Source organism: Lissotriton helveticus, chromosome 5_1 (genome assembly GCF_964261635.1).
Source record: "Lissotriton helveticus chromosome 5_1, aLisHel1.1, whole genome shotgun sequence".
Taxonomy (NCBI): Eukaryota; Metazoa; Chordata; class Amphibia; order Caudata; family Salamandridae; genus Lissotriton; species Lissotriton helveticus.
Window position 1 is genome coordinate 1,077,125,778 of NC_136065.1, and position 17,276 is coordinate 1,077,143,053.

Here is a 17,276-nt window from a genome sequence, read left to right on the forward strand (position 1 = left end):
CCCGCCCCCGAGCACAGTGGGGGGAATTATCCCTGCATGCAAGGGGTTAATTTACTTGTAAGTCTCTAGTAAACTTGCACTACATGTGCCTAAGGACTGTAAATTAGACGCTACTAGTGGTCAAACAGCATTGATTATGCCCCCCATTTAAGTAACACCTTTCAGGCCTGCTAAGGTAGCCTGTGTGTACAGTTTTAAAACTGCCATTCCGACCTGGCAAAAGAAGACTTTGAGCAGGCCCAAACCTTCCTTGTTAAAGCATATGTCGCCCATAGGGTCGGCCCTGGACAGCCCAGAGGGCAGGCTGCAATGTATTTAAAAAGTAGGACATATACTTTCCAATTTACATGTTCTGATAGTGAATTTAAATCCATTTTCACTACTGCGAGGCCTACCTCTCCCGTAGGATAACAATGGCGTTAACTGATTATATTTTTTCAATTTTTTTTTATTAGGTTTTGCAGATTAAACCAACAACTGTTGCAAAACAAGTACATCATACAACATAATGTAATAGGGTACAATTATGGAGATCACTTGAGTTCACCATCCAGCAAACATTCAACTAGCATTCTATACACAGGATATCAGTTTTCACAGCTACATTAGCAAAGTTTATGTGCACGGAGATCGGGAGGCGAGGGAGGAGGGATTTTCCACAGTGTAGAGATAAGTTAGAAACGGGGTCCCTTATATCTCTGGGGCAGGCTGAAGGGTGAAGAATCTCAGAATACTATTCAGTCATGTCTTGTCAGTACGCTGTATCACAGAGACATAATTTTATCAGCGGTACCAACTTTTGTATCCAGAACAGTACAACGCGTCTCTTAGCCAAAACAAATAGCAGGGGCGGCTCCTCCATAATGGCAGAAGTGAACCGCCCCCTGCTAAAAAGTGAAAAATAAAATGATAATAAAGGCATTTAATTGTCATTTTATTTTTGCTTCTCTTCTCTGCTGTTAGTGCGAGCCTTCTATGGGGTGGGGCAGGCCAGGAAATCCTCTTGTGACAGGCATGGTAGGCATGGCAGGTGAGGTACAGTGGGCACTTTTAAGTGTACATGACAGTTTGGCCGGCCTTCTTACACCGGCCAAACTGTCATGCGCACTTAGGTTTCACAGCTGGGTAGGAGAAATGCCACAGGCTCCAAAGCACTGTCTGAGCCGCAAACCAAGCCACTCAGACCAATCTCAGTTACTTTTCTCATGCCGAGAGAAGTGCCTGGATTGGCATGTGGAAGCCTGCGCAGTCGGAGTCAAGCTTTGGGAGCGAGGAGGGCGTCGGAGAGGTAGGTAAGTGCAGTTTTGATTATTTTGGTTTTTTTGTTGTTTTTTTTTGTGTTCCCGTCACCCCACTAAGCAATACAAGCAGCCACCACTGACAAACAAGATAGTATCAAGTCATCAGCAGGCTGCAGGAATCTCTGAGGTGTCCACCAACAGCCCCACCCAGAGAAAGGGATTGATAGAAGCATCCAGTATTGCTGCCACACTTTGGAAAACATCTTGCCAGTATGATGCGAGAGCTGGGCATTCAAAATCCATATGCAAGCAGTCAGTCAACAAAGTACCACATGTCATACATTTAACGCAATCCCCCCACCGAATGTAGCTGTACGCTGTGGAGTATGATAGTACTGATGCAGGTATTTAAATTGTATCAGCTTGTGTCTACAGTGGAGTGAAGTCATCTTCACTTGTGCGCAGCAATATGCCCAGGTTTTATCAACAAGTCTTTCCATTTTTATCTAGCCACAGAAAGCGTGTTTGCCACGTCAGTCATGTAAGTCACATATAGAAAGCTATTATAATGTCCCATATCAGCATGACCTAAATAAGACGTAAGAAGTGGCATCTCAGGCGGTTTCGTAGAGAACCCAGGTATACCTGCTCTACCTACCTGTCGCAGCCAGAGGTAATAAAAGGGCACCAGCGGTGTTGCTCCGGGTTGGGCACAAAAGTTCTGGCGCAAGATAAAGACACCATATTCAAAGAACTCTCCCAATGTCATCAATCCCATGGGCTTCAGTATGGCCATAACAGACTTCTCTGTTTCCCTAAGAGGCGCTAGGGGTCCTAGCAATAGCGTGGTCCACATGGACATGCATCTGCATGCCTTGGGATGCGGACAAATATTTTATGTAATTGGCGTCTACAAGCAGACAGTATATATGAAAATCCCTTAATGCCAGACTACACCAGTGTAACCGCCCGGTCAACACATCCCAGCGTACACTAGGCTGCCATCCAAGCCAAACCACGCCAAATAAGCTGCAGAAGGACCTGCCAGATTTGCTGAAAGAGGTGAAGTGGAAGCGTCAATGGGATATTTGTGAGAAGGTACAACATTCTTTTTAAGATTACCATTTTAGTCAGGGAGATTCTCCCTATCAGAGAAAGCAGCAGCCAGTTCCAGCTTGTCTTTGTCTTTTCAAGTGCTGTTCCAAAATAGTGCCTTATGAGATCATCATAATCACTGGAGAGCAACACTCTCAAATAATGCACAGCCTCTGGGCTCCACTGTAGGGTATAATCCAGAACCAATGGCATACTAAACTCAGTAGGTTGAAACATTTCAGATTTGGTCCAGTTGATCTGCAACCCTGAATACCTGCCAAACTGGATTACATTCAGATAATGGGAGAGAGATTGTCATCTGGTCGCTGGACATAAAGTATCACGTAGTCTGCGTAGAGTGACATTATCAGCAAACTATTTCCGAGGCACAGTCTGCGATGTGAGCATAGTTCCTTCACAAGCGCAAAAATTAGTGGAAAGAGGGGGCAGCCCTGGGGTGTGCCTATGCCAATATTGAATAACTGAAGGTGAGATCTATTTACCTGGATTCTCGCTATTAGCTATTATATAACAATTTATTTGATAACAGGAAGTAGTTTCCCAGTCCGATTCTGTGAAGTGTTTCCACAATAAATAACCACTCCTGTGAATCAATGCTTTCTCTGCATCAAGTAGGAGTGTGATCTACATATCAGTATTAAGTAAGGATTAGGGTCTATAAGAGGAGCATTTGGTAGGGCCCTTGTGAGGCTTCAGTATTACCATAATACCTGCCTCCATGGTGGTAGGTGTGATCCACCAATTCCCAATTGCCTCGTTGTACATATCAAGGGTTCTCAGAGCAGGTGTAGCTATATACGTTTTATAAAATTTTGTTGGCAGTCCATCACCCCCTGGAGCCTTGCCGCTAGGGAGGCTCATGCCTGCTTGGTTAAAGCCTTCTAGTGTTATAGGGGAATTTAGTAATTAGCAGGCCTTATCATTTATCCATACCAGGGCCACTCATCCAAATATTCTGCCAGCTCTGGGCCAGCTCTACGGACTTTAGGACTATACAGGTGTTCATAGTCTTTCCTGAGTTCTTTCAGGATAGGGACTGGGTCAGTTGTGACAACCACAATACCACAGTTAAGATTGGTGACTTGACTTAACAAACTTTCACTTAAAGCAATCCAGGCAAGGGTTTTGCCCGGCCTGTCTCCCTCCCCAAATGTTTATACTTGTGCGCCCTGTCCAAGGTACAGAACCTCTTGGGCTGCCTCTTTTCTGTATTCTAGCAATGTCTCTTGGAGCTGGGGCAAAAGTGCTGCAGTCCTTGTGGCTGTGTAACTAGTTTCTGATTGCCATAGCTTTCTTTGAAGGTGAGAAAGACAAGTGCAAATCAGTTTGAGTACAAAGGAACTCTTCACAACACAAGTGCCCCAAATGTACACCTTGAAGGCCTTGCATAACATTGAAACATGGTCCACAGAATGTTTATTCAAGCAGTCAATTCTTACATTTAATAAGCTGTAACTTCCAAATGGGAATGGGTAACTCATTCATGTGTGGTGTCTTCAAAATTGTAATGAAAAATCCTCACTTATGGTGAAGTTGGATTTTAAATTACAATTTTAAAAATACCACTTTTCGAAAGTTGGCATTTTCCTACCTTAGATATTCAGTTTTTGAAGCCTGTCTCTGGGTTACATGACTGGGTGTGGTTGACAGTGGGGCTTTGAGCATTCCTCCTATAGAGGGACTCACAATAAGGAACATAGGTGTGCCTGGATGGGCCGTCACTGGCAGGATGAAATGGGAGGAGCTGGGCACAGCCCCACTTGCAACTGAACAGGCTGTGTCCTGCCTCCACACAAAGGACTGCATACCCCCCTGTAGTTAGTCTGCAGCCAGGGAATGCAAGGCAGAGCATTTGTGCACTTCAAAGGCAAGCCTCTAGAAGCTTCTCCTACTTCCAAAGCAGAACTGGGTATAAATATTGGACCTCAGACACCAACTCTTCAGAACCCTTCTGGACCTGTGGATACTCTGCAAGGAAGAAGGACTGCAGTGCTGCAGAAAGTACTGCCACTCTGCTGCACTGCTGCTCTGAAGGACTGCTGCCCTGCTGTGCTGGCCTGCTGCTCTGTTGCCTGGGTGAAAAAGACTGGACCTGGATCTCTTGAACCCAGAACCTGGAGTGACTCCAAGTGCTTGTTGGCTGGCCGCCTGTTCTCAAGCCTCAGGGACACAACAGGCATTCCAACAACCTTGCACCTGCGCCTGCACACTGCCATCTGTGAGTCTACCCTGCCAAGTGGTGCCAGCATCGTCTTTGACCCTTTTGAAGTGGGATTAATGTGCTCTGCCAGTCTGTGGACCCAGCAGAACTGATGCATCTCCTCTGCTGCATGGTGCAATCCCAAGCAGAGCAGATGAATCGCCGCTACTGTGCGGACGAGAACTGTCGCACAGACACACATCGCCTTCGCATCCCCATTGGTAGTGCTGCTGCACGCCGCATCCTTGGTGCAGCCCCTTGCACCTCTCGTCAACAGTCAACAGCAGCCTCAACAATGATAAAGGACTCTGCATGGCAACATCACAGTTCCTCGGAACCGATGCATTGCTCAAACTGCGTACTGCATCTTCAATGCTGGGCTTTGCATCACAAGCCCCATTGACGGGATCTTCGATGAAGATGCAGGCCCTCACATCGCAGCCTCACCGCATCTTGGAACCAAAGCATTGCTTCGGCTGCATGACACAGCTTCAACACGGATCCTCGCAATGCACTGCAAACCAGGATTAACGGTACTTTGTTCAATGGGCCTAACGGGGTCCACGTAGCTGGCCAGTGCTTTATCGCTGTCAGCATGAACTTATGACTTTGTCCCGGTCCGGCAGGACCAGATATCCACAGTTGGCACTTTGTGCTTTTTGCTGCTATTGGAACATAAATCTTTAAAATGCCATATCACCGGTTCTACTGATTGGGTTTTTGTCATTTTGGTCTTCTTAACTTTATTAAAAGAAGTTCAACTTTTCTAACTTGGTGTCAGATCCTTTTTATGTGTTTTGTCATTTTATTACTGTTTGAAGTGTTGGACAATTACTTTACACATTTCCTCTATATTAAGACTGACTGTTCTTTGCCAAGCTACCAGAGTTCTGAGATAAGGTTAATTTAGGTTGGCTTGTACCTCACCCTGACAAGGTTTGCGGTTGCTGTACCCCCAACAATCAACAACCCAATTTTTGCAACCATTATTTGTGAAAGTATGTGTGTTTCCATGTGGTGATGTGTGTGATGTCATGTGATTGGGTGTTTGTTAGTGTTGTGTCATTAGGTAGTGCTGTGATGTATTCTGCCTTATTCATTGGAGAACTTTAGTACCTACAATATTAGAACTGTGGGATTTAGAACATGGTGCAGGACAGAGTTTTCAATCTGGTGGCTACAGGGAATTTCAGTGAAGGGTCTGCCAATGGCAGTGACATGACATTAAGTAAACTAGCCTCAACTGTCACACAGGAATATTTCTTTATGTAACCTGAAATGGCAAAAATACTTACTAACCCACCTAGAGTTTCAGTCCTTCCTTTGACTTAGTACCATATTCAGTTGTCATTTCCAGCTTCTTCCCCTTATGAGACAACCATCATCGACCCTAGATGCTCCTGAATGCTGTTCTTTCACTGCAGCAGATTCATCATATGATTGACAGCAAGAAGATATCTCTTCAACCACTCCTCAAGGTAATTGTTTTTAGGTTTCGCCTCGCCGAAAGCTGCGCAGCAGACTTTCACGCAAGGCGAAAACTTTTGTTTACTAGTATGGACAAAAGTCCCGCCTCTCACTTCCATTGGCTATCTCCATAAATGGAGGCTAGCCATTGGAAGTGAGATCTGTCCGTCACGGTCCGAGGCGATTCGTGGGCGTTCCGGCGATCTTTTTCTCATCCTGCCCCATTTCCTACGTCATGCGGCGGTGGGCGGTAGTTTATTTATTTTTTTTCCAAGCTTTGTTTTTGCCATTTTGGAAGTGTGGTTTTCAGGGGTGGGTTGCGCGATGTCCCTCTGTCCGTTCTCGCCCCCCCTCCCGCTGTCCATGTGCCCGTTCCTGCCCCCCCTCCTGCTGTCCGTGTGCCTGTTCCCGCCCCCTCCCGCTGTCCGTTCCCGCCCCCCCCACCCGCTGTCCGTTCCCGCCCCCCCTCCAGCTGTCCGTGTGCCCATAGGTGCTTGTTGTACTTGCAGCCACAGTCAAACCATTCTCAAGATGGCCCCCACAGAGATGTTATCATAGGCCCTGGGCCTCCATACAGCCACGCAACCGCATGCAGCAGATTTCTTCCCCAACGCTGCCTCACATTTACATTGGCTCTCAAAGTCTCGCCTGGGCAGCAGAATGCTAAGCAGTCATCCATCTCCTCCCACGTTGCAGGCCCGCTCCCTGTGTACTCACTAAGCTCATCAGCCACGCTGGGGTAGCGGGCCCATCCTGCATCAAGCCCCTGTCATCTTACACAACTAAGCGCTGGGGGTCTTGTGGTCAGCGCACTCTGAAGCCTCTCCCCGGTAAGTGTTTAATCACTGCAGCGGCCTCCGGATAACCGTTGGTCGGCCGCACTGGATGGTATTACTTCAGGCTGCCGGCAGCCCTCAAGTTAATTCGCCGGTAGTGCTCGTGTACCTGCCCTATACCGAATGTTTCTGCTGCTTGTGGGCAGCGGCCACAGCACTTGGTAGCAGTCCTACCTTCACCGCTATTGCCGCTGTCATCGCATAGCCGCGCCATCCGGCACCCCTAGTGGGTACCTCCAACAAATTTAGTATTAGGGAGCAGTGCAGGCTATTGTCTGACAGCGCCTGAACAGCAGCTCCGCTATAGTGTCAAAATCCCGTCATCTTGTTCATTGTGTCCAAGGTGCTGCTTCTCAGCAGTGCGATAGTTCTGTGCTCTCTGTTACGCTAATAGCGGAATAGCGCAATAGCGGTTTGCGGGTTGCATGCTGGGGATGGCTACGGGTAGCCACAAGTGGCGCAGCCCTGCCCCCTGCAATGGAGTTTTGGCGCTCATTGCTTGAGTGATCACGTCACGGAAATCATGGAGCTCCGTGTTGGTTTACGGAGTGCCTAATGGTGGCCCCCTTGATGCCCTTTGATGTCCAGCTGATGCGTTGATACGCAGCGTTGTGTCCGAATCTCACCACTGGCTGTTCTTTCTTTGGACCGGCATCCTAACCGCTGGAGGTGCTGGTGAGGTACCGGCAATTGAAGTACAAACGGCGCATTGAAACCTCCTGGAGTGAAGCTACTGGGAAACTGCCTGGAGCTTTCACAGAGGTTGCAGACTGCAGAGGTCGGAGAGGCAACAGGTGAAGGGGTGCAGACCTGAGGTTGGAGCCAGGAGGTAGGAGGAACGGACTAAGCTGATTTTTTTAAATCATATTAAACTAGCCTTAATGCTTAATTGGTGCACAGGACTTTCTTTGAGATCAAGCATTTTGCTCTAGGTAATGGCCCAGGGCACCCAGTTGTGCCCCCTCCTCCATTGCTACAGGTAATATCTCCCGCCTCTTTGCTCCATTTGCCCCTCCCCATTGCTGTCTGCGCTCTGATGCTAGGATGCATGCAATTTAGTCTCTCCAGTGATGGGTGCATTTGTGCGCAGAATATGTAAATCTGTGGGCTGGAAATCTTGTGGTTTCTGTCCGGTTGTCCAGTGTGAGGTCACATAGAGTGCTAATGCTGCTCCTTGCCTTCTGTGTCGCTTGCAATTCTTCCCTTCATTCTGAACCCCAGCCAGGGCTCCTTTCTTCCACCCCTGACAACTTTCATTCCCACTCTGCAGATCCCACCCATTCCTTAACACCCACTCAGTCTTTTTACCTCATAACCTGTTGCCAGACCTCTTCATGTGCCACACACCTTTTCAATCTCTACTACTCATATTCCTGTACCTCCTTTATATTACCCAGTTACTTTTTATCTTCTTTGCAGCCTTGGCTGGCTCTGTGTGTGTGTGTGTGTGTGTGCGGCTGGCTCTGTGTGTGTGTGTGTGGCTGGCTCTGTGTGTGTGTGTGTGTGCGGCTGGCTCTGTGTGGGTGTGTGTGTGTGGCTGGCTCTGTGTGTGTGTGTGCGGCTGGCTCTGTGTGTGTGTGTGTGTGCGGCTGGCTGGCTGTGTGTGTGTGCGGCTGGCTGTGTGTGTGTGCAGCTGGCTGTGTGTGTGTGTGTGTGTGCGGCTGGCTGTGTGTGTGTGCGGCTGGCTGTGTGTGTGTGCGCGGCTGGCTGTGTGTGTGTGTGCGGCTGGCTGTGTGTGTGTGTGCGGCTGGCTGTGTGTGTGTGCGCGGCTAGCTCTGTGTGTGTGTGTGGCTGGCTCTGTGTGTGTGTGTGTGTGTGTGTGTGTGCGGCTGGCTCTGTGTGTGCGGCTGGCTCTGTGTGTGTGTGTGTGCCTTTGTGTGTGTGTGTGTGGCTCTGTGTGTATGTGTGGGTGCAAATGCAATAGGTCTCACATTTGCGAGAGATTAAGCTAATGGCAATGTAAATGACAATGCCATTTATTTATCTGTTTTCAAAACCAACACATAAATACAAATTTTGTCATTTACAATGCCAATAACTCTAACTTTTCCAAAGGCGAAACCATTGCATTGTTAATGCTTGTTTTGATGTGATGTTACTGGTTATGGAAAGGTTTCTTCCTGTTAGCAAATGCGAAGTTGTGTATGTCTGCATGTGGGGGTGTGCGGTGTTTTTGCTGTGTCCTTGTGTAGTGCTGTCATACATAATGCCTTATTCATTGTGGCACCTTGGTACTTGTAATATGTGTGTGATGTGCAATATAAAATTTGAAGGAGAGCACAGTTGAGAGTTCTCAAGCTAGCAATTACAGGGATATTCTGTTAAGGATTGTTGACCAACCTGTGGCTTGGAAGCTAAGTCCAATATACTTATCTCATCTGTCATCCTGAATTGCTTCTTTATTAAACCATACACTGTCAAAAAGTACAGATCAACAGTATTTACGGAATGCTGGTATCATGACACAGCAATGGATTCTGCTGTTGGCCCAAGTTTCCAATCACTAAAAGGTGATGACAGAGGGGTAACAAGTAGGAGTAGGAGAAACATTTCATTCCACCTGCGAAATTGGTGGAATTTGGCTACTCTGCGTTACTCTTGTTAAGCAGAGTTACTACAAAATTCTGCCAATCTCTGCATGGTGGAATTTATTTCCTGCAAGGCTCCAGTATTGTGAGCTGGTGAATGTGACTGAGATTTAGAATCCCCTAGTGAGATTTTCTAATGCTGCCGGTCACAGGTGGTTGTGGTCAGAGGGCTGCTTTTTAAGTAGATTTGCTGGTGCTTGACTATATTTTTTACTCGAGCTGCAGCAAAATCAACTTGAATGGCAGCAAACTCTTCTGCCCTGCATGCTGTGACTCACGCAGATTTTTCAGCACTGCACGCACTACTGGTGCTAAATTGCTGCTCAATGTGCATATTTCCCACCCGTTGGCAAAACTACACAGAATCTAGTTGAGTTTATATGTAATTTCATGAAATTCCACAGAGTGCAATTCCGATTGTTTCACCCACCCCTGGTAAGAAATATTCCTGTTTTGCATTGGATAGTGTTTCTCCTCTTACAATATAGCAACTACTTACTGCACTAAAACATCTGTAATGTAAAGTGGAGCTTTCTATTCAGTAGAATAGATAGAGGGAGGATTTTGTTCCATATTTGGATGAGTTTTATGCTGAGAAAATGTTAGAGAAAAGTTATAGTATAAGTAGATAATTAAGTAAGTATAATGTAGTTTATCTCAGTTCAAAAGTACAGGCGATTTTGGGAACATTTCGCCATATTGTTGCAGCACCTTGAATGTGAGAAAGCAGAGATGTGGTTTGAGAAATAATTAGTGCTTCACTAGATATGTATAGTGTTTAAGTGGAGGCTGCGAAAGTACAAGACCTGCTTGCACTCTCGCCTGTGAGATGTTATTGTTTACAATATAGGGCTTTGAGCCCACTCATTGCTTACCATTTGTCACTCTTCTTTCCTGCCTCCAAATTGGCCAAACTTATTTTCCTTTCTGTGGAGCATGGACCAAGCACAGATTGATTGAACTTAATTAGTGCATGTCTGTTGCTTGTGCTGTGATTGAGATACTAGACACTATTTCTATTTTCCCCTCCCACCCATCCCTCTCAGTGTTGGTGCACACATCTGGTGCTCCCTCCATCCTCCAAGTACTTCCCTTGTTCTGCTTTTCCCCTTTCCTGTTTCTGCTTCCCTGTACCTGTCTCATGTTGCTTCTCCCCATTATATTTAATATATTGCACAGCACCTCAGACTAGAAGAAGGTAAACGTGCAAAAGTTAAACCGCTTCTCAAAAAACCTAGTCCAGACCCCAAAGACCTCTTCCCACTGCCTTTCCCAGCCAAGGTGCTAGAGAAAGCAACTCACTGCTCATCCTGGTGAAGAACAAACCTCCTAGACCCTAACAATCCGGATTTAGCTAAAAATCACAGCACCAGGGCTCTCCTAGACAGAGGAGAGATCGCTGCCCTGATCCACCTCGATCTTTCCGCAGTGTCCGATACTGAATCCAACACTGCATCCTGACTGTATCCCACCACACCTTCCAACACAGTCTCCATCACATTGGGATCCAAGGACAAGCCCTCAAATGGGTCTCGTCCTTCCCCTCCGGACGAACACAAATCATCCGCCTCCCACCCTACCCTTCACCTCGGGGCCAAAAAACATCATCTGCAGCGTCCCTCAATGATCCTCTCTACGTCTGACCCTCTTCAATACTTACATGGCACCTTTGGCTACCCTGGTCAGATCCCCCGGCATGAACATAATCTCCTACACGAATAACACTCAGCTCATCTGCTCACTGTCCTCAGACCCAAGTAACATCAAATTTAACTTCCACAGGTACATGACCAGTGTCACAAGCTGGATGCAGAGCAGATGCCTCAAATGAAACACAGACAAAACAGTCATTCTTATCTTCGGAGCAGCAACTCCTTGTGGCACGACTCCTGGTGGCCAATGGAGCTCGGCCCTGCACCCACACTCACAGAGCACGCAAGAAACCTCAGAATAATATTCGACAGCAAGCTCTCAATGAGGAAGCAGATTAAGGCTGTCTCATCCACCTGCTTTCTAACCCTGCGCTTACTCAGAAAATTCTTCAAATGGCTCCCTGTCGACATAAGATGCACAATCACCCAGGCCCTCATCACCAGCCGCCTAGTCCACATGAAATCCCTCTATGTGGTAATCTCTGCTTAACTACTAAACATATTCCAGACAATCTAGAACACAGCAGCCAGGCTCATCCTCGAGCTCCTGAGGCATACCTAAACTTCCCCCACCGGAAAGTGATAATCAATCAATCAATCATAGCATTTGTATAGCGCACTACTCACCCGGCGGGTCTCAAGGCGCTTTGGGAGGGGGGGTCCGCTACTGCTCGAACATCCAGGTCTTGAGCTGCTTCCTGAAGGTGAGGTGGTCTTGGGTCAGGCGGAGGTGGGTCGGAGGGAGTTCCAGGTCTTGGCGGCCAGGTAGGAGAAGGACCTTCCTCCTGTTGTGGCTCTTCGGATGCGGAGGACGGCGGCGAGGGCGTGGCTGGTTGATCGGAGCTGGCGTGTGGGAGCATAGAAGTTGAGGCGGCTGTTGAGGTATCTCGGGCCTTGGTTGTGTAGGGCTTTGTGTGCGTGGGTGAGGAGCCGGAAGGAGATTCTCTTGTTGACCGGCAGCCAGTGCAGGTCTCTCAGGTGTCTGGAGATGTGGCTGTGTCGGGGGATGTCGAGGATGAGTCTCGCTGAGGCGTTCTGGATTCGCTGGAGTCTCTTCTGGAGCTTGGCGGTGGTTCCGGCGTAGAGGGCGTTGCCGTAGTCCAGTCGGCTGGTGACGAGGGCCTGGGTGACCGTCTTCCTGGTCTCGGTGGGGATCCACCGGAAGATCTTACGTAGCATGCGCAGGATATTGAAGCAGGACGAGGAGACGGCGTTGACTTGTCTGGTCATGGAGAGGGAGGAGTCCAGGATGAAGCCCAGGTTGCGTGCGTGGTCTGTCGGTTTGGGTGCGGTGCCCAGGGCGGGGGGCCACCAGGAGTTGTCCCAGGCGGAGGGCGAGGAGCCCAGGATGAGGACTTCCGTCTTGTCTGAGTTCAGTTTCAGGGAGCTGGTCATCATCCACTCGGCTACGTCTTTCATCCCTTCGTGTAGGTTGGCTCTGGTGGTGGCAGGGTCGTTGGTGAGGGAGAGGATCAGCTGGGTGTCGTCGGCGTAGGAGATGATGTTGAGGTTGTGTTGGCGTGCGATGGCCGCAAGGGGGCTCATGTAGACATGGAAGAGGGTGGGGCTGAGCGAGGAGCCCTGAGGAACGCCGCAGATGACTTCGGTGGCCTCTGATCTGAACGGGGGTAGGCGGACTCTCTGTGTCCTTCCAGCTAGGAAGGAGATGATCCACTCCAGTGCCTTCTCCTGGATTCCGATGTTGCTGAGGCGCTGCACTAGGGTGCGGTGGCAGACAGTGTCGAATGCCGCGGAGAGGTCTAGGAGGATGAGGGCCGCTGTTTCTCCGTTGTCGAGCAGGGCTCGGATGTCATCGGTGGCTGCGATGAGGGCGGTCTTGGTGCTGTGGTTGGCCCTGAAGCCAGACTGTGAGAGGTCGAGGGATCCATTCGTCTCGAGGAAGGCGGCCAGTTGCTTGTTGACGGTCTTCTCGATGACTTTGGCTGGAAACGGGAGGAGCGAGATGGGGCGGTAGTTTTTGAGTTTGGTGGGGTCTGCTGTTGGTTTTTTCAGTAGAGCGCTGAGTTCGGCGTGCTTCCAGTTCTCCGGGAAGGTGGCGGTGTCGAAGGAGGTGTTGATGATGTCCCGCAGGTGGGGTGCGATGACAGCGTCGGCCTTGTTGAAGACGTGGTGAGGGCAGGGGTCGGTAGGAGATCCGGAGTGGATGGCGTTCATCGAGCGGATGGTGTCTTCGGTGCTGATCGGGGTCCAGGCGCGGAGGGTGGTGGTGGGGGGCGTTGATGCGGTCGTGGGGAGCGTTGGTTGAGTGCAGAATCTGTTGTGTATGTCAGCGATCTTGTTGTGGAAGTAGGAGGCGAGGGAGTTGCAGAGGTCTTGAGATGGGGTGATGTCGTTGTTTCCGGCGTTGGGGTTGGAGAGCTCTTTCGAGTGTGTGTCCGGCGTAGTGGGTGGGGGTGGTCACCAGCTGCTTGAGACCGAGGTTGGCGAGGTTGTCCAGCAGGGTGGTGGTGTTGCGGTCGTTGTTGTTCTCCAGGTGGAAGTTGAGGTCCCCGAGGAGGATGTAGTCAGCGGAGGGTAGGGTGTGCGGGCAGATGAAGTCGGCGACGTCTTCGCTGAATTGTGTGCATGGTCCCGGGGGTCTGTAGATGAGGGTGCCTCTGAGGGTGGTCTTGGGGTCGGTGTGGATCTGGAAGTGCAGGTGTTCGGCGGTCGTGAGGGTGTCGTCGGTGTTGGTCGTGATGCGGATGGTGTTCCTGTGGATTATGGCGATGCCTCCTCCCGTCTGGTTGGTGCGGTCCCTCTGGGTGATCTTGTAGCCCTCCGGGATGGCGATGGTGATGTCGGGCGCTGAGGAGGCGTTCATCCAGGTTTCCGTGAGGAAGGCAACGTCTGGAGATGTGGTGTCGAGGAGGTTCCAGAGTTCGACGGCGTGTCCGTGGACGGAGCGGGTGTTGAGCAGGATGCACTTGAGGTGGTTGCTGCTGGTGTTCGGCTTAGTCGGTGCTGGTGTAGTGCCGGTCCGGTTGCAGGTGTACTTGCAGGAGTGGCAGCTGAAGGGTCCGTGGGTGCGTCTCGGGGTGGCTCGGTAGCATCCCGGGATTCGGCCGGTGTTGAGTGCGTGGAGTTCGGTGGAGTTGTAGGTCCGGCGGGTGGGCTGGTGCCTGCGGGGGCCAGGGGTCCTGGCGCTGTACTCGATCCAGGCGCGGACGGGCGCAGACGGGCTTACCTTTGGCGCACCTTCGGCGCTCAATCGGTGCTCCCGCTGCGCGCGTCCGCTGCGCGGTCGCTCAGGGGGCGTCATAAGTAATGCGCCAGGAGGGCGGGTCAGCTGGGTGGCGGGAGCGGGGCGGCCAGTGGGCAGGGGGGGCGGAGTCAGCTGGAGGTCAGTGGCGGGAAGGAGGGCCGAGGGCGGCTCAGCGGCGGCTGGGTCGTCCGGCGGCTGGAGAGGTGAGCTAACAGGTAGGGGGAGTGCAGCAGAAGGGGGGGAAATAGGGGTACAGAAGGCAAAAGGGGAAGGTGAATACAGGAGGCAGAAAACCAACAGAAAAACCAACAGGCAAAGGGGATACAGGCGGAAAAAACGGAGGCAGCAGGAGGGGGGGGAAACACAGAAGGCAACGCAGTCAGCAGGCAGCGCACTGGTAATCAGCGGGCAGGAGCAGCGGTGGGTGGGGGCGACCTCGCCTGGAGCAGGCTCAGCGGTCGCTCCCTGCCCCTGCACTCTGACCCCTTAAGTAATGCGCCGGGAGGGCGGGTCAGCTGGGTGGCGGGAGCGGGGCAGCCAGTGGGCAGGGGGGGGCGGAGTCGGCTGGAGGTCAGTGGCGGGAAGGAGGGCCGAGGGCGGCTCAGTGGCGGCTGGGTCGTCCGGCGGCTGGAGAGGAGAGCTAACAGGTAGGGGGAGAGCAGCAGAAGGGGGGGAAATAGGGGTACAGAAGGCAAAAGGGGAAGGTGAATACAGGAGGCAGAAAACCAACAGAGAAACCAACAGGCAAAGGGGATACAGGCGGAAAAAAACTCAGGCAGCAGGCAGCGCACTGGTAATCAGCGGGCAGGAGCAGCGGTGGGTGGGGGCGACCTGACCTCGCCTGGAGCAGGCACTAGCTCCCCGTCAGCAAACTGTCCCAGTTCAAACTGCTCACACATGCCTACAAAAGCCTTCACAACAAGGGTCCAGCCTACCTCAACCACAGAGTTAACTTCCACCAATCCACCCGTAAACTTCGCTCTTCATCCCTCTGCCTGGCCCACACACCCAGCATCCACAGAGGCAGGAGTGGCAGTCACGCCTTCTCACACCTGGCAACCAGATCCTGGAATAAATTCCTCCTCCGCACATACCCCACCCTGCAGGAGTTCAAGAAGGACCTGAAGACCTGGCTGTTCGACTAATTTATCTCAGCAGCAGCAGCACCCCCCCCCCCTCATGGGTGATAAGAAGCGCTTTACAAATTCATTTTGATTGATTGATTGATTGATATATGTGTGCAGAAGAGTGTTGCACAATTGCAATGTTGTAACGCCTTAGTGGATGCTGAGTGCCCCATGTCATTTTGGTAGTTCAGTTTATAAAATGCCGAAGGATCAGATAATAGTGCATGCCACAACTTTAATCTTTATTACATCCCATTTAGAGGAAAGACTATGGATTTTACTCTGGCTTATGTTATTTCTATGGATGATGCCATAAACGATTCTGCCACAAGGGTGAAGACTGTGAATTAAGAGAAGAATAGATGGGAAAATAATGTGTGTAGTTTGTTTATAAAATAAGTGAAATCTGAACATGGAGAATGAATAAAAATAGTTTATACCTCTATCTATGAAGAAATGGATAGCCACTCTTTAATGGGCGCACAGCCATTGATAAAGAAGTTAAGGTGTATGGCTGCAAGTTACACTCTACTACAGTGGCAATAATACACACAAGGACATGTGTGGTTCATGGTACCATGACCAGAAGTACATGAGATAAAATTTGGATCCAAGTGCCAGAAAACAGATCTTGCTGGTTGCTGATGAAAACTGAAAATTGCATTCATTGCATTTTAATCTGGAAGTGTTTTAGGCACTCTAGAAAATTGAAAGCTCACATACATTACAATTGGTAAAAAACGTGGTGAAGCCAGTTGGTAGAAAATTGCGGCACATTCCAATTAATTTGAAAAAAGATTATTGAACTATACCGGAATAATTGTACCAAAAGTGGTGACGTGTTCGGTGTGGATGTCTCTGATTTTGGTCAAGAAATGAGATGACAGCGTGTGTCTGTGCGTAGATCCTAGTAGGTATTCATCTATTATATAAGATCAATGATTTGATATGAATATTGCACGGGGAGACTATGTTTTCGATTCTTGATTTGCGAACTGCATTAAATGGTTACCCGCCTCCAGAGCCTTGACTGTTTGAATCACTCTGTATTACAATGGGCGTACCATGTCAAACCAATGTATTGTGCTCAAACAAGCACAGGTTAATGTGATGTGTGGTGCACCTACTGATTCTGCTGAGAAATTGCTTGCATTCTTGGCACGTGATTACTAAAGCAAGTTTATAAAGTATTTTGAGAAATCAGCACAATAGTTCTAAAAATGCTAAATATTCTGTTGCATGTACCTCTATTGTATGCGGTCCAAACGTCCAGCCGTTTTGTTGGGAAACATATATGTGATCGCAGTAAATATGACTGACTGCAAACTAATTGTAGAGATTTTGTGCATTGGAAGAGGTTTGACGTGTACAGAAGTTAGAGCCTGTTTATGTTCTAAACTATGAGAGAGGACCGGAGAAGGGCAATGTGTAGCACTAGATGGAGTTCAGAGGAACATTTGTGAGTGGTGACATGTCTGCTCTGAAGAAGGTATTGAAGAGCATCTTTTGGTAGTCAGGTATAGATTTGGATGCAGATCGTTGGAGAGAATTTGACACACAGGACACCTTTTTAAAAGGTATGTACATGGAGAATGCCAAAGATGGTGATTGAAAAAAGAGGCACAGGTTTTAAAGACTAATGATGATTAAAGAGTCAGTGTAAAGCAACTGCATTCCAAGTTCTAGAAAAATGGTAAAAAACAAATATGCAACCTTGTAGGAGCTTGGGAGAGTGTGCTAAGTCGGCAGCGGCTATTGATAAGTATTGTAAATATGTTAATGCCGCTAAAGTTACAAAAGTAAAGCATAGCACTGTGAAGATGTGTGGTAGTAACGTTGGAGTG